The sequence below is a fragment of the Nicotiana sylvestris genome, chromosome 3 (assembly GCF_000393655.2).
Source record: "Nicotiana sylvestris chromosome 3, ASM39365v2, whole genome shotgun sequence".
In the NCBI taxonomy this organism is placed as follows: Eukaryota; Viridiplantae; Streptophyta; class Magnoliopsida; order Solanales; family Solanaceae; genus Nicotiana; species Nicotiana sylvestris.
In genome coordinates, this window is record NC_091059.1 from 105564624 (window position 1) to 105583453 (window position 18830).

Sequence of the window (18830 nt, forward strand, 5' to 3'; positions counted from 1 at the left end):
TTTGCATGAGTATAATCCTTGGCTCCATATTTGCATGAGTCTAAGCCCTGACTCTACATTTGCATGAGTCTAATCCTTAACTCCATATTAGTACGAGAGTAAGCCCTGACTCCATATTTGCATGAGTCTAATCTCTGACTCCACATTTTCATGGGACTAAGCCCTGTCCCGAATCTTGCATGAGGTTAAGCTCAACCTCCATATTTGCATAAGGCTATGCACTGCCTTCCATTTGCATGGGACTAAGCCCTGTCCCACATTTTGCATGAGGTTAAGCTCTACCTCCATGTTTGTATAAGGCTAAGCGCTACCTTCTCCTAGCATGAGACTAAGCCCTGTCTCCAATCCTGCATGAGTCTAATCCCGGACTCCATATTTGCATAAGGCTAAGCACCGCCTTCTCTTTGAATGAGTCTAAGACCTGACTCCATTTGCATGAGGTTGATCCTTGCCTCCATATATGCATGAGTATAAGCCCTGGCTCCATTTGCATGAGGCTGATCATGGCCTCCATATATACATGAGTCTAAGCCCTGGCTCCATTTGCATGAGGTTGATCATTGCCTCCATACCTGCATGAGTCTAAGCCCTGACTCCATACTTGCATGAGGCTAATCCTTGCCTCCCCATTTGCATAAAGCTAATCCTTGCCTCCCCACTTGCACGGTAGTAAACATTGTCCCTCTTTGCACCAATATTACTCTATTTTCTACCACTATCTACCTGCTTTTTAATCGGGCTAAGCTCTACCCTCTACATCTCAAGACTAAACCTTATTTTGTTACATCATTGCATATCATGGGCTAAAATACCGCCAACCTGTCCAAAGGCGTCATAGTATAAAGGCACCATCCTCATAGACGGAGACATCATGCCATGGCTTGAGGATCTCTCAAATTTGCATATCATTATTCAAAGGCGACATGGTTTGGAGGCACTATTTTCATGGTCCGAGAACATTATTTCATGGCCTGCGAATCCCTCAATAAACAATTCATGGTCCATGACTTCATGGTCTAAGGACGTCATCTTTAACCATCCGAAGGCAACCTTGATGGTCCAAAGGGAATTTGCATCATGTTTAAATTTTTGCAAATACGTTTGTAGAATCTTTTATCTGCAGGTAACCAGCAGACAATCGCTATCCTAGCAGGAGCGATCTTGCTCCAGTTCCCTCCAATCGTCCCGATCGTAGCCGCTTGCAGATCTCATGTCCGTTCTTACAATAATTTCATCGACATACTCCGCAGGTGACTCTAGAACTACACATAGCCTAATTCCTATCAAACCTGGGATATGTAGGCAACTCGAAAACTGGATCTCAGCCTCTGTCCTATAAAACATCCCATCCGTTCAAAATTAGTCATCATTTCTTTACCCAGAAACTCTTTCATCCTTCCCGGGTAAAGAGGGGCAGCTGTTGATACCCAATTTTTTCCTATATATTTTAAATATGCACAAATACCTTCAAAATAGCATATATATGCATATATAAGCATGCACAAGGTTTTTATAATTTTTTCCATAATTTTAAGTGTTTAAATTGATTTATTTTCTCCCCTTTTATCCATAAAATTGCCAATAACTATTTACCAAATTATTGTTTTGATATTTCATTTATTTAATTTCTATACTTATGCCAAAATATGGCTAATATAATTTTTATCCTTTTTTACAATCATATTTAGTATTTATTAAGCTAAATTGCATATAATTGCAATGTTAGCCCATTTTAAGGTATAATTATATTCTATATGCATAAAATTAGTCCCTATATTTTTAAAATGTTAATTATGTATTTTAAATTATTTTGGCAACTTAAATGATTTTCCACAAAATTACCTATTATTTTTATAAATTAAAATAGGGAAAAACTGGCTATTTAAATAATAGCCAGATTTGGTTTTCAATTATGGCCTAAATCGGATAAATCCCCAACCCAATTTACTATTTAATAACCCGACCCAAGCCCCAATTATTCTTACCCAACCCACGCCATCTTAAATCCTGGCCGTTGATCTAAAAGATCAACGGCCCTCAGTCCTCCTTTCCTTTTAATCTCCAAACGACCCCTAACCCTACTCATTTCCAAATCTTCGCCACCTTCAGATGCTCTCATCTTCTCTCCTCTCTAAAACCTAACCCTAGACTCTATCAATCGCCTCCTTCTTCGGTCATCTTCGGCGACTATCCATTCAACCCAAGCCTCCAATGGGTCTCTCATCGCCTTGCTCATCATCTCTAAGACCTTCAAGGGTCCTGGGTCATGCCGATTTGGACCTAGGGTTTCTGCTTTCGTGTTTGTGGCTTCTCAGGTGTGATTTTGGGCAAAATCACACCATATGTGCTACAATTTGTGAAGTTACAACAGGTTCTTTCGATTTCTATTTGCGTTTCCTTTTGAAACCCTAACTCTCTTCTGAATCTCTCAGATCTGTGTTATTTTCATGCTTTAAGCCCGTTTCCTTCTATGATTTTCTTATTCTCGAGCTTCTTCTGAAATATCCTCTACTTTAAATTGTTTTTACTTTCTTTGAAAACTAGGGTTTCTCGTAGTTCCTTCTACGCTTGTTTTAACCGCTTTCTTTATGATTAAACCTTTTCCCTTGTTTATTTTGACCAATTTTATCCTACTGCTTTTTAACTCGACTCTGTTAAAAGCCCTAATTTTTAAGATTTTCTCTGCTTTGGTTCTGTGTGTTAGCATGATTTTCTTTGCTTTGGTTCTGTGAGTTAGCATGATTTTCTTTGCTTTGGTTCTGTGTGTCAGCATAATTTTCTTTGCCTTGGATCTGTGTGTTAGCCTGTTTACTTGATTCTTGTTAATCTCTCGTGGTCACCATGCTTCGAACGTGTTTTACTGAATTCCTAGCCTACTTATGTCACTTATGTGTGACTTTGCTCATCTGTTTGTTCATCCCTTGCTTCTTTCTGTCACTATGACTAACCTTGCCTATTTGCTACGTCTGTGTAATCTTCTCTATTTATATGTTGAAATACAGAATCGTGACTCCCTCTTGATTGATTTTGATTTTCTTAATTGTTGATAATTGAAAGATTTTCTTTTAAAGCTCTAAAAGCTTTACCTCGTCTATTTAAGCTGACTAATTTCCTTACCATATTTGCCAAGATACTTATTTCTACTGAGTTGTGTCCTTAATTAAGATTTTATGAATTTTGTCCTAATTGACTACTCTATGCCTACTGAACCTTGACCCCTTCCTTATTTAAGCATGCACTGATTTTTCTTCTTGCCCTATATGATATTGAATCTCCCCGTTTGATTCGATTCCCTTACCTTACGGGGGTACTTCCTTGATTCTCTAATTGATTGATTCTGAGTTTTTAAATTATTGCACTACTATGATTTTTACCTTATTTCACTACCTACTTTCAACAATAAATACTCTAAGTCTTTCACAAACACAGCACACACGAACACTTAGTTTTCAAAACTACCTCTCTTACTAAAGAATCTCTGTTCTCCCTCTCTCTTGTGTTATTTGCTACTATTAGCCGGCTGCAAGCCAAGGCTAATCATCTGTGCTCTTTGGTTCTTTCATTCTGCTTACTTCTATCTTCACTGGTATATCCTAGTTTTGATTTAAAGCTCTAACAACAATATGCTTCTCTTATTTTTTCAGTTTCTTTTATTTCTATCTTGCTTCTACATGTGGTTCTGTTGTGAAATTTGTAGTTAAATTACATTATCAGCATGCTAGTATGACTCCCCTCCCTTTAGATCAATGTATTCCCTTATGTAGGTTCCAAAGCATGCCTTGTCAGTTGTCTTTTACTTCTTGTGTGCTTACCACCTTATGAATCCCCAAATCCTTATCACCTTTTCTATGTGTTTGTATTCTTCTTGACTGGTTTGTGATTATGCCAGTGTCAACTATCTCTGAGCATGTTTCAAACCAGTCTTAAGACCCTTGCTGGGTTATGCAGCCAAATGTTTATGTATCTCCAAACCCCTTGACCCATGTGTGACTATTGAATTCTGAAAACTAGCTATGTGTGATCTTTTCCTAAGGTGTTTAAGCTTGTTTACTACTCCAACCTCTTTTCAAGCAACCTCTGATGCTTTACTAATTGCTTTCGAAATAGACTCTTAATTCAGTCTTTAATAAACCTCTTTCAACCTGTGTCCTGCACTTTCACTTCACTCTTAGTTAATAAGTTATGTCCCCTCTAATATGTGTACTGCCTTGGGATCCTCTTGAGAGCCCTCTGAACTCTGGCATACTAAGGCTGGCCTTTCCACACTACACTGGTTCAATGCTTGGTTTTTAATTTAGGTGTAAGCATTGCCCGAGGACCTTGAGGCCCTTAGGGAACTTTGATGCACCTAGACTCTGATTTGTCTATGAAAATGAGGTTGTGAGACCATTGGAGGCTTTGGGAAACTTGGGACTAATTGCAGGCTCCCTATAGAATAGCTTCTTGGTTTTCTATTTCATTTATGTAATTCATTCATTGGCCTGTAATAATTTGTAAATAGATATTTGGGATATTTAATAAAAAAGGGTGGGTAGATGTATACTTTATGGGGTAATATGGGTAGAGATCCTACTCTTAGGACCTTGTTATTGAAATCTAACTGCTTGTGTAAGTAGAAAACATGCTCATAGGTTTGCTCTCTTGAATATGATTGCTTTTGCATAATAGAAATCATGCCTATAGGATTTCACTTCTGATTTCGTTTGCATCAAGTGGAAATCATGCCTATAAGGTTTCACTTCCAATGTTGTTTGCATCAAGTAGAAATCATGTTCAAGGTTCTACATTTTGTCATGTTAGAAACCATGTTTATAGGTTCCAATAATCCTATCTAAAATCAGTAGATACCATGCCCATAGGACTCAACTCCGATTCAGTTTTATTCAGCCCTCTGTACGTTGCTAAAAACAGTAATACGCCTAGATATCATGTCTATAGGGATCTATACTCGCAATTCTGTCTAGTAATTCTAATTAGCCTAATAGATCAATTTCATTTCGCCTAGTTTACTTCTTAAAACCAGTCTTATTTAGTGTCAATATTTCTGAAGCCAGTTCTTTCAAAATTGCCTCGATCACATTAGAGATCATGCCTATAGGTTTTAATTTCGGAAAAACCTGTCTTTTCTGCATTAAGATAAATACCAATATTCTGCATATAGGCAAGCCCTAGGGCATTTTCAAAGACTGCATTCCCTGAAGTTGTTTCTGTCGTCCAACGTTTCTAATAAGCTAAAAAAAGAGTCCCTAGGAAACTACTAGGTTATAACTGCTGCGAATGTGAAGAACAACACCAGACACCATCATCAGCTATTGCAAAAAACCCCGAAATTATCTGAAACTACGCCGAAACACTCTCAAGGCCCCCAGGGCCCTGTCCAATCACATAAACTAGTCCCATAACATCACATGGACCTGCTCGAGGCCTCAAATCAGATCAAACAACATCGAAATCATGAATCGCACCCCAATTCAAGCTTAATGAGCTTTAGAACTTCAAGCTTCTACATTCGATGTCGAAACCTATCAAATTATGTCCGATTGACCTCAAATTTTGCAGTCAAGTCACATTCGACATTACGGACCTACTCCAACTTCCAGAATTTGAATCCGACCCTGATATCAAAAGGTCCACTTCCGGTCAAACTCCTCAAAAACCTTCACACTTCTAACTTTCGCCAAATGACTCCAAAATGACCTACGAACCTCCAAATTCACTTCCGATCGAGCTCCCAACACCAGAATCACCATACGGACCTATTACCAAGCTTTAAATCCCAAACGGTCATTGACAACACTGAAATGCACTTCAACCCAAACTTATGAAATTCTTTCAAAACTTCAAACTTCAACAATAGGTGCCAAAACATTCCCGAGTCTTCCAAAACCCGATCCGAACATACGCCCATGTCCGAAATCATCATACGAACTTGTTGGAACCTTCGAATTCCAATTTCGAGGTCGTTTACTCAAAAATCCAATCTTAGTCAATTCTTCCAACTTAAAGTTTTCGAAATGGGCTTCCAAATCAACTCCGAACTTCCCAGAATTCAATTCCAACCACACGTACAAGTCATAATACCTGAAGTGAAGTTGCTCATGGCCTTAAACTTCTAAACAACGTGCTAGAACTCAAAACGACCAGTCAGGTCGTTACATCTTATGGGTTCGATTTCAGCCGTATTCAGATATTTCCCTCGTTTCTTAGAGAGTAAGTTTTACGGAAACGATGAGGAATGACATTATTTCTTCGATCTCTTCTTCAACACGTTGTGACCCAAAATGATAAAGAAATTGAAACGTCTCGTCAGTGGCATCATAATGACCCCCAACGCATGCCAGCCATCGGCATGTAATGCCTAAATGCGAAACGGCACGAAGCCTCTATAAATACCCCTTCCTTCATTCCTTTTTTACTTTTGACCAAGCTTCTACCTTCGATCCTTTAGGATATTACTGCTTTCCTTTGCTCTTCAATATTCTTACCTTCGTTTTTCAAGTTACAACCTTTCTTTTACCCCTCACTTAAGCCAGTGCACTTGATTTTCTTAGCAAGTTCTCACCTTCATCTACTCCTTTCTACTCATCATTTCAAACCTTTCTATTCAGATAAAAATGGCGAAGACTTCCAAGAGAGTTCCCCATAACGGTGCTCCTTCTTCATCGTAGCCGGCCACTAAAGTCGAGGAGACCATCTGTGACGTGGTTGTCCTCAAAATATCAGCTCCAGGCGCGGCCACTAATGAACAGGCGGCTGATCCCCCCTTGAAAATGTTTATCCCCGAGGGATGTTTGATTAATGACGACTTCAAGGTCGAAAATCCATCTTCAGTCCAAGGCCGATGCGAGGCGGTGTCACGGTACATCTGCTCCTAGATGACATTACTATCCATATTGAGGGATATCTGAGTGTTTACACTTATCTCTTTACATTGGGCCCGATGGATCCAGTCATCTTGGACTTCTATAGGAGGTACAACATATGACTCGGCCAAATTTACTCATTGCTGTGGAGGATCGTGATCCTCCTCCGATTCTTTATGATTAAAATTTATTCATGTATGTTCACCATCAATCATCTACTCCGCTTCTACAGTCCCTGAATCTTCTTGGGGGGACTGATAAATCTAGTACGCCGAGCCAGCAAAGCCCTATTTTCAAGTATCAACGAAGACTAGGTTCGGGGTTGGCAAGGACGTTTTGACTGGGTGAGGACCACCGACATGATACATGCCGAGTAGAGGCAGTTCCCAGAGATAATGTATCACATAAGTATAACTCTCTATAAATGTTGATTTTATGTTTTATCTTCCATTTTCTCATCGCTATTTGTTGTGGTGTAGCCCTCACTCGAGTTCCAAACGACATTCCTCAGCTCAAGGAATGGATAGGAGGCATTTGTTTGCAGATGCCTTATGTCGAATACTTGTGGCGCGAGCTAGCGAAGGGCCGCTGGGAGGCCCGTTCTCACAATAAGCTTCCTCTCTCCGAATAAGTAGCTTTGGACTTCCTCTTTCAACATTGTGTCCTCATTCTTCTCTTCATTTTTACAGGCTTACCTAAGACCATCGAGATTAGGCCCTTGGTATGGGGCGAGGACCTGCCTGGTGATCCTTCTACTTCGGGGCAACCCTGAGCCACAGCAAGAGAGAAGAAAAGGAGGAGGGCCCCGAGTTCCCTAAGCTCGAAGAAAAAGAAACCAAGGAGAAGGTTGGCTCATAAGCCAAAGGAAATCTCCAGCTACCGAGTGCCTGACTTGGACTCGCTCTTCCGGCTCAGGGATGAACCCAAGGAGGACAAACGTTTTGTGGCCCACGAGCCGTCTGTCCCCAAGGAACAGGTGGCAGCCTAGGGGAAAACAAAGGAGGCTAATCCCTCTCAATTTAATGAGGCTAGTACAGAGATGAGGGTCGAGACCTCAGGAGACGCCGGCTCCGCCCTGCCCAGTATTATAAAAATTATAGGATCGCCCTTATTCACAAATTCCATGTTCGATGAAGCTCGAGTGACGAAGGAGTGATCCAATAAAGCGGTTCATGGAGCGGATGATCCCATCCGATGCTTCTTTGATGGTATAGACTCAACCACTCTGGTAGACTTCTCCAGGTTGGGTGACTTAGAGGTACCAAGGAAAAGTCCATTCTTAGAGGTCGGTGGTCCAAACTCCAGCTCGAGGTTTATCAACCGGTTCCCCGCTCTGAGCACGGATCCAGGCTGAAAGTGATTAGTTGTTATTACCGCCTCGGAGGATGCCCGGATTTTTTCCGCCCCTGTCAGGGTAGCTAGCTACCTCCGATGCTTAGTAACCTAAGAAGACCAGGCAAAATGAATGAGGTGGATACGCCATGCTTGATCAATGAAGCACAACAGTCAGTGAACCGGGTAAGGTGTTATCACACTCTTTTATCTTTGAATTTAGTTTTCGACAACTCTAATGCCTTTTCTTTTTTTTTCATTTTGCAGACCTCGGTGCTCCACCATAAAACCTTTCTCTGATACAAGGATAATCTTAGCCAACTCGAGGCCGAGGTCAAAGAGCTTGTTGAGAAGAGGCATATTTATAAGCTTTTCAGCGAGCAATGCAAAGGAGAAGTCAAAAAGCTTCGGGCTGAGTTAGACGTAGCTCAGAAAGAACATGCCAACTTGGTGGAATAGGTAAAGCTCTTTGAAGTTAGTGATGGCAAGTTAGACATGGTGACTAACGATCTAAACCTACAGGTCCAGCAAAATCTTGACCGCATCGACCAGCTTCGAGCCGAGTTGCATGAGGTCAAGGCCATAGCCGAAGAGTGGAAGGGAAAAATGGATCGATTGGCTTCAAATAAGGAGACTTCCCAGTAGCATCTGGCCTTGGTGGAGGTCAAACTTTAGGCAGATAAGGAGAAAGTTGAGGCCCGATCCCGAAAAATCGAAGATCTCTAGTCTCAATTGGGCTCGATCGTTACTGAACGGGATACCCTCAGCAATGTGCTTAAAACAACTAAGTTAGTGACGGAGATAACTAGGGTTGATGCTGAGAATATGGTGGCCTAGCATAGAGTTGACGCTGAGGCGGCCTAAGACCTCCTGAAAGTCACTATCAAATATGTGAAGTCGCAGTCTCAAAGAGAGGCTCTCGAGGAAATTCATGCCCGGGGTTTCGGCTGAGATTGAAAATGCTAAGAGGCTCGAGGCCGAAGCCAAGAAGTTGGTCGATCCCAAGGATGAAGAAAACTATGAGGGTTTTGGCGAATCCGAGGATGGAGAAGACCTCGATGGCCCCGGTGATGACGCAGGCTCTGGCGAGGATCAGGCTTAGGTGACTTGAAGATTTTTCTTTGTTTTTGTATATTTTGTTGAGGTCATTTGGCCTTTGTAAAGATCTTTATATATATACAAGTCTTTTCTTTATTCCCTTTGGCAATTTTCAAGTTTGTTCCTTTTGGTTTTTTCTTTACGGTTGCAAAGATTTCAAATGCCTTAGCATGTAACAATAAGGTCTTGTTTAGAGGTTTGAGCAAGGCTTGTTCTCGATGTAATTTTGCTTAAAACTCGTGGGGGCTTGGTATGATCAGAAGCTTTCCCCACATTGCTTACTTAGAAGTTTTTAGATTATAATTTTGTCGAGGGTAGCCTTTGAATCGGTTTGGAATTTTTGAAGGCCTTATGTTTTGGTTACAAGTTTCGGACGTCTCCAAGCCATTTTTAGGATGGTCATAGCCTTTTAAGTTCAGGTATTTCCCAATAGGCTTATTACTCCGAGCTTTTATACTCGAGCCATTGGGGCTTGTCCAGGACGACATTCCCCGAGTGGGGGTGGCTGTAGCCTTTAAAGTTCGGGCACTTCCTAATAGGTTTTTATGCCCCTGGGCTTTAACAACCCGAGCCGTACGGGTTGCCCAGGATGACAGTCCTCGAGTAGGGGTGATCTCTTGGATCTAGATAGAGGTAGCCCTTGGGCTTGATGTCCTTAAGGAACAAAATGTAGTATTTTTTAGGAGACAAAGTATGTATCTGTATGGTAGAAACTTTCTTTTATTTCTGGTCGCAACATAGAAGATTGCAAAAGTGTACAAGCTTTATGATATGGCTTATGTCACGACCCAAACCGATGAGCCGCAACGGGCACCCGGTACCTTACTCAACCGAGTACCTACGCAACGTATCTTTCGTATCATACTATCATAAGCAAATGAGCCATAGAGGTTGTCGTGAGATAAGTATAATAAAACATTGAGAAATACTCGTTATTGTCGCTCCCCCTTTTTTCCTCACGGAATCAGATTCATGACATTTTGGGTATGGGACAACTCATTCATTTTGGGAACGGGGTTTGCATTTTTTGAAGAGTCGCCACCTAACGATTTTAAGGTGTGTTAGGGCACCCATAAAGTTCATTTCCAACTATGCTTGATAACCAGAGACAGGGTAATGGCTTGAAATTTTGTGTTAGGCACCCCTCAGGATCCACTAGTGTGGTTCCCGGCAAGACAATTTTTTGTGAATTTGTGTAATTAGCAAATAGACAAGTAGGGCTCAAATAATAGGAGATTTAAGTTTAAATACACAGGTGTTTGAAAACGATTAATAAGAGCAAGGTTTTGAAAAAGAGTTACAATCTAAGCATGCTTATGAAGGTAAAGGGGGTGTCCTAGGTTTGTTTGTAATATGGTTCGCATCAATGCAATACCCGGTATGACACTCCTCAAAAGAGGGGCTATAAGTGGTATTAGCGCACCGGTCATCATATCCATATCTACCCTTGCCACCCTGTGAAGGTAATTGAAGTGAGGGTTGGTCTCGACTCTTATTGCATGTTATTACCCGTCCCTTCCTATCAGTCCCGGAGGAATTTAGGACTCCTATCCTATAAGGAGGTTCTAGTCAAACCCTCAGGTTTAAAGGAAAAATACTAAGGCGACATACAAAACAAGTAGGACTGCATTTAAGGGGGGAAACACAGAAAACAAGCAGAAGGCTCAGATATGCCCCCACAAATAATACACATAGACAGCATGACTCATACACAATTAAGGTCTGAATTCAGAATCCTAAAGCATGGTGCTTAATTGGTAACATTAGAACCAGATTTATTACATGACTCAGAAAAGAAGTCCGAACTAGGTTTACCTACTGGTTTTAAAGTTGATAATTAGACAAAGGCAGTTCCAATTTTATTTAAGTTATTACCTAAGGCTTGCCTAGGCGTAAAGCAAGATACAGTAGTTATTCAAAATTATTAAAAGAGGGTTTGGAAATTATTTACACTAGGAGCATGTTGTTCTAGTTAATATGAATGCAGTGGTTATTACTAGTTATATTAAACAGGATAATCGAGTGTGAAGCTGTTTTTACCTGTTTTATAATTAGCAATTTACACTAAGTATGAATGCGAGTGCAAATAAGATCCTAAAACATGGTGTCTAAAGTGCATGTATGAAACTCATGACACAGAATTCCTAAGAGTAGGATTTCTAAATGCATATGGCAGGGTTGCAGAATTTCCTAAGAGCAGGATTTCTAAATGCACATGGTAGGATTGCAGAACTTCCTTAAGAGCAGGATTTCTAAATGCATAGACATAGAGCATGGATCAATGAATGAGGTGCTGAAGCAAGAAATATAAGTCCTAAGAACATGATTTCTAATGCATCGTATGGATCCTAAGCATGGTTTCTATTGCAAAATTAGGAATATAAACCTAATAACATGTTTTCTACCCTTAACAAATTATGGCATGCATATTCACCATATCCCTTTTCACTAGCCACCCCAAGACTTGTTTAGAAATTATTACAGACCATGTGATTGAATTACATGAGAGATGTAAAATAAGAAGCTACAAATATAGTAAGCCTAATTCTGACTTCCTCTCTGAGTTATGTAATAAACCACCTCAAACGCCAATATTATTCCATAGCCTTTCTCATATCTGGGTGTGTCAAAGTTCCCTAAGGACCTCATGGGATCCCGGGCTGTGCTTACACCCAGATTGCATAGCCAAGAATAAGTGCAATATGGAAGGGCCAGCTCTTATGTGTCCAGGTTCAGAGGGATCTTAAGGGTCCCAAAGCAAGGCTCACCCAAAAGAGTTTGTTTAAAAACTGGACTGACAAGTCCATTTTGAAGGCAATCTGTAACAGAGATGATTGGAGGCAGTTGTAGTAGCAAACAAAACTCAAACACCTTAAGAGGGGAACACACATAGAATTAATAGTCACACAAGGGGGTTAAGGGATTTGGGATACACAGACATTTGACTGTAAACACATAACCCCATCAAGGGTCTTAGGACTGGTTTGGACATGCACAACAATAGCTGATATTGGCACAATCAAAACTAGTCAGAAAGAACATAAACACATTGAAGGAATAGGGACTTGGGATTCATAAGATGGTAAGTACACAAGAAGTGATTGACAAAGCATGCCTTGAAACACATATAGGGGATTGCATTAAACTAAAGGGGAAGGGGAGATATTATAGCATGCTGATAATGTAACTAAACTGCAGGTTTCACAACAGAACCACAAGCAGAAGTAGACTAAAAATGAGAGAAACTGAAACAATAAGAGAAGCAAGTTGTTGTTGAAGCTTTAAAATTAAACTAGGACATACCAGTTAAAGAAGCAAAGTGCAGAAAAGTAAAGCAAGTAGAATTCCACAGTCTAGCCTTGGCTTTCAGCCGGCTAGAAAAGCAGGAGAACAAGTAGCAGAGAAAGAGGAGAGTTTGAGTGTGTATGTATGTGTTTTGAACTATATCTTCGTGTCTTTAGATAAGAGAGGGTAGAGTATTTATAGATTTAAAAATGAGTAGAAAATAAAATAACAAGTAAAGGCTTTGCACAATTATGGAAGTAATCACCATCAGAATCCAATCAATACAAGTACTTCCCTTTAACCAAGGAATTACTGCTCAAACGGAAACTAACAGGGATAATTAAGGAACAAAAATCAATTTGAGAAAGATTGATTTTTTACCATATAAGGGATAGTAAAAGTATACGGTATATAATTAAGTCTAGGTACAGAATATACTTAATTTGGGGAAAGGATTCAGCAGGGGTGAAACATCACAGCAAATAAAGGAAGGGAATCAATCAACTTAAACAAACGACTAAAATTAGAGGTTTATAAGAAAACCTTGTAATCAAACCATAACTTAAGGAAATCAAGATCAATCAAGAAGGAGTCATGATTCTGCACTTCGACATATAAATAGAAAAGAATGAACAGGCATATCAGACATGCAGGGTCAAACATATTGACAAAAAGGAGCAAACTAGATGAACACAAGCATACAGAAGTGACATGAGTGGGCTAAGGACTACTAAAAGCATGGTAATCAAGAAAGTCGAGTAGTCATGGCTAACACATAGAACCAAAATGAAGAAACCAGTCTAACACATAGTAACAGGTAAAGAAGATCAGGCCAACACACAAAAACGAGTAAATGAAGTCTTTAAAACTTACAGTAACAGGTCAGGAGAATCTTTAAGACATTACGGTTTTAACAAAGTTGAGTTATAAACGGTAAGAACTCAAAATCAGTCAAGCTAAACAAAGAAAAGGATCTAAGCATAAAGAACTCAATCGAAACAGGCATGCATACAAAATGAACAAAGATAGTTCCAGAACCCCGGATAAAACCAAAAATACTTAGGGTTTTCAACACGATGAACCAGATAGAAGAAAACATAAACAAACCATTTAAAAATAATAGAATCATAAGACAACACTGAAAATCAGAGGAGAAGTTTTTTAAAAGAGGTTGGGAAAACCCTAATTTTGAAGACGGAGAGTCACTTTGAAAAAAAGACCAGAAAAACCTTTGAGAAGAACACCAAGAGGTTCATAACATACACAGATCTAAGATAGATCTGAAAGAAAAATAGGAAAGTCTTTAAAGTTAGGGTTTCGGAGAACCCAGAAAAGTGAGAAAGCTTCGAAAAGTTACCGATCTAGCCGGAAGAGTCACGGATCTTACTCGAACAGTCATGGATGGACAAAAAATGGCATGGGAAACCATGGGATATGAGTGAACTGCCTCTGGTTCACTTGAAAGCCTCAAAATGGTGACACATGTTCAAGAGGGAGCCATAAGGCTGGTAGGTGGTGAGACCACCATAGATTCAGGCAAGGAGATGGCCGGAGAAAGTGGGTGAAGTTTATCGGAGAGGAGGGGAGGGGTAAGGTCCTAGAGAGAACCAGAGATAGAGAGAGAGAGAGAGAGGGATGGGAGTCGGTTGAGTGAGGAATTAAAGGGTTTGGTGGGTCGTTTAGTTATATTTAGGAAGGGGACCTGGGGACCGTTGATCTGAATGATCAACGGTCCAGAGTGAATGGGGTAGGTGGGGATCCGGGTTTGGAAGGATTTAAAGGGTCTTCATCGGGTTTAAATTAAAATTTGGGCTGGGGAATTGGGGTCCAATTTGGGCTAGAATTGAAATACAAAAGGGGCTGTTATTTAAATAACTAGTTTTCCCTTTTAAATTTATAAACAATAGTAAATAATATCTGAAAAATAAATTGAAAGTACTAAAGTGATTTATAATACCTAATTAACAATTTAAAAATAGAGGATCCGATTTTATGCGTATAAAACACAATTAAACCTTAAAATGGCTAATATTGCAATTATGTGCAAAACATTGTAAAAATATATAAAAATTACCTTATCCATATTTTGGCATAAATATAAAAATACAATAGAAGAATTATCAAAACCATAATTTTGAAAATAATTATTGGGGATTTTATGGATAAAAAGGGAGAAAATAAATTAATTTAAACCTTTAAAATTATGGAAAAAATAATAAAACACTTGGACATGCTTATATATGCTATTTTGAAGTTATTTTGCATAATAAAAATATATAGGGGAAAATGGGGTATCAACAGCTGCCCCTCTTTACCCGAGAAGAATTCTTTACCCGAGAAGAATGAAAGAGTTGTCGGGTAAAGATATGATGGCCAATTTTGACCGAGCGAAACGGTTAGAAGAGGTTTAGGCCGCACCCTGGCTTTTGAGCTGCCTACATATCCCTAGTTTCACAGGAATCACGACGTATGTAGCTCGGAATCCATCAGCGGAGTATACCGATGAAGCGATTTCAAGAACGGACGCAAAATCTAGGGCTGGGTGAATGAATGGTTTACGGGAATGGTTAGGTTTGATATGGTTGCGGGCACTGGAGCGGGATCGCTCCTGCTGGAAGGTAGTCGTTGCTCGTCGTCTTACCTGCAAATAAACAATACATGCATATATTGTGCATAAATTTAAACATGATGCAAATTCCCGTTGGACCATGAGTGTTGTCTTCGGACGATGAGGATGATGTCCTTAGACCATGATGTCCTGGGCCATGAAGCGTATGATAAAGGATTCGCAGGCCATGAAATGGTGTTCTCGGGCTATAAGGATGGTGCCTCCAAACTATGACGCCTTTGAATAATGATATACAAAAGATTGAAAGACATCCTCAGGCCATGACATGATGTTCTCGGGCTATGAAGATGGTGCCTCCGAACGATGATGCCTTTGGATGAGTTGGTGATATTTCAGCCCATGCAAGATGTAGTAGTATGATGCGGACAAGACAAAGCTTAGTCTTGCGAATTGAAGGTCAGAGCTTAGCCCGTAAGAGAAGCGAGATAAATAGTGCTTGAGATGGTGCTCAGTTTCGAAGAGAATTGGAAGCAGATCTTAGCCTCGGAAGGCAGAAAAGTAGCTCATGCAAATATGCGAATGCAGGTGGAGGTAGAGCTTAACATCGGAAGGCAGAATGGTAGCCTTATGTGATGCAGATGCAAATGGAGACAACGTTTAGTCTCGGAAAGTAGAATGGTAGCCTTATGCAAAATTGGAAGGCAAAATAGTAGCCTTATGCAATGCAGATGTAGATGGAGACAGTGTTTAGCCTCGGAAGGCAGAAAAGTAGCCTTATGCAAGAATGCGGATGGAAACAACGTTTAGTCTCGGAAGGCAGAAAAGTAGCCTTATGCAAGAATGCAGATGGAGACAGTGTTTAGTCTCGGAAGGCAAAATGGTAGCCTTATGCAAGAAATAAAATAACAGATGATAGTAGAGTTTTCTTAGCTGATAGCAGATTGCGCACTGTGATTACTAGGGAGCATTGTGACGTACGGAACATCACTGGTGTGTGTTGATAGCAAATGTTAGCAAGTGCAATGGTTCGGAGAGTCGCATTCTTGAACAATGTTTGTTCCACGGGCATACAATATATTTAATGATTTTGCAATCCTAGTACCTGCATCCAAAGAAAAATCGTGAGTTTTATAAGGGAGGGAAGGTTAGTTCGTATCCCCGCTGGCTTTGCTTGACTCGTTCGGCTTTGATTTGGTGATATCGCCTGTATCATTGGGGTAGCGCTGCTAAACAAAGTCGTTTAAATAGTAAACATGCATAATTTTGTAAAAGTACGACATAAATGTATAGTTAAAAATAGCTTTTAGATGAACCGGTGACTGTGACATAGTTCAGGACATTGCAACCTCACCTGCTACAGAATTTTGAGGGTCTTCCTCAAAATTCTGCCCCAGTTTGATGGGTTGACATTTCTGATTGTTGGTTGTGCGGTGATCGACTGAAATTACTTCGGAATTTTGAGGGTCCTCCGCAAAATTTTGCCCCAGTTTCCAATTGTGGGGGGAAATGGAATTTTTATTGAATTGTGACTGAACCCATAGGGTTGCCTACGTATCCCCTCTTAAACGGGAATCAGGACAGGAGTAGTTCAATTTATATCATATAAGGAAAGCATAAAGATTACATATAGTAATGCTTGACTGCATCTGAATCGATCGACTTTGGCTAGACTTCTCTGTCCATTTCGGCAAGTATAAGGGCTCCTCCTGTCAAAAACTGGTGAACCATGTATGGACCCTACCAGTTGGGGGAGAACTTCCCTTTGGCTTCATCTTGATGCGAAAAAGTTTTCTTAAATACCAGCTGCCCTGGTGTGAACTGTCTTGGTTTGACTCTTTTGTTGAAGGCTCTGGACATTCTGTTTTGATAGAGTTGACCGTGGCAGACTACATTCATTCTCTTTCCGTCTATAAGGGCTAGCTGCTTATAATGACTTTTTACCCATTCTGCATCGTCGAGCTCAGCTTCTTGTATGATCCTTAGGGAAGGAATTTCTACCTCAAAAGGAATGACAACCTCTGTACCGTAAACCAGCATATAGGGAGATGCCCCAATTGATGTACAAACTATGGTACGATACCCCCAGAAGAGCAAATGATAACTTCTCGTGCCACTGTTTATGTTTCTTTATCATTTTCCTCAATATCTTCTTGATATTCTTATTGGCGGCTTCTACAGCTCCATTCATCTGAGGTATGTAGGCTACGGAATTCTTGTGTTTGATCTTGAAAGTTTTGCACATAGCTTTCATCAAGTTGTTGTTGAGGTTGGAGCCATTATCAGTAATGATTGACTCTGGAATCTCGAATCGACAAACAATGCGGTTGCGGACAAAGTTTACCACGACTTTCTTAGTCACTACTTTGTAAGATGCTGCTTCGACCCATTTGGTGAAATAGTTGATGGTTGCTAGGATAAATCTGTGTCCATTGGAAGTGGCAGGCTTGATTGGTCCAATAACGTCCATTTTCCAGGCGGCGAACGGCCACGGTGAGCTTGTTGTGTTAAGCTCACTTAGAAGTACCTTTATCATGTCTGCATGTATCTGATAGTGGTGGCATTTCCAGACATATTGGATACAGTCCGTTTCCATAGTCATCCAAAAGTAACCAGCCCGGAGTATCTTCTTTGCTAAGACAAAACCGTTCATATGTGGACCGCATGTCCCAGCATGAATTTCCTCTAGTAGCCTGGATGCTTCCTTTGCGTCGACACATCGTAATAATCCTAAATCGGAAGTCCTCCTATACATGATTCCTCTGCTATGAAAGAAGTTGTTGGACAATCTCCAAAGTGTGCGTTTCTGAGTAGGATTAGCAAGTTCCGGGTACTCTTCTTTTGCCAAATATTCCTTGATATCATAAAACCAAGGCTTTCCGTCTGCTTCTTCTTCAACATGGGCACAGTAAGCTGGCTGGTTATGGATTTTCACCAAAATGGGATCAATGAAATTCTTGTCTATATGTTGTATCATAGATGATAGGGTAGGCAATGCATCGACGAACTCATTCTGGATTCTGGGAACATGCTGGAATTCCATCTTTGTGAACCTCTTTCTCAATTCCTGTACGTGATGTAGATACGGGAGTATCTTGGAGTTCTTGGCCGTCCATTCTCCTCGTACCAGATGTATAAGCAAGTTTGAATCTTCAATCACTAGCAGTTCTTGAACGTTCATGTCAATGGCCATTTTGAGTCTTAAGATGCATGCTTCATACTCGGCCATATTGTTGGTGCAGGGGAACCTGAGTTTGGCAGACACCGGATAATGCTAACCAGTTTCTGATATCAGGACTGCTCTTATGCCAACTCTTTTGGAGTTTGCTGCTCCATCGAAGAAAATTCTCCAACCATCATAGGATTCTGCAATGTCTTCTCCTATGAATGATACCTCTTCATCAGGAAAATACATTTTCAGGGGTTTGTATCCTCCATCCATGGGGTTTTAGCAAGGTGGTCTGCCAGTGCCTGTCCCTTGACTGCTTTCTGAGTTACGTAAATAATGTCGAACTCACTCAACAGGATTTGCCACTTGGCTAGCTTGCCGGTGGGCATGGGCTTCTGAAAGATGTACTTCAAAGGATCAATTCTCGATATGAGATATGTAGTATAGGCACAGAAGTAATGTCTCAGCTTCTGAGCTACCCAAGTTAAAGCACAACATGTGCGTTCCAACAGAGAAT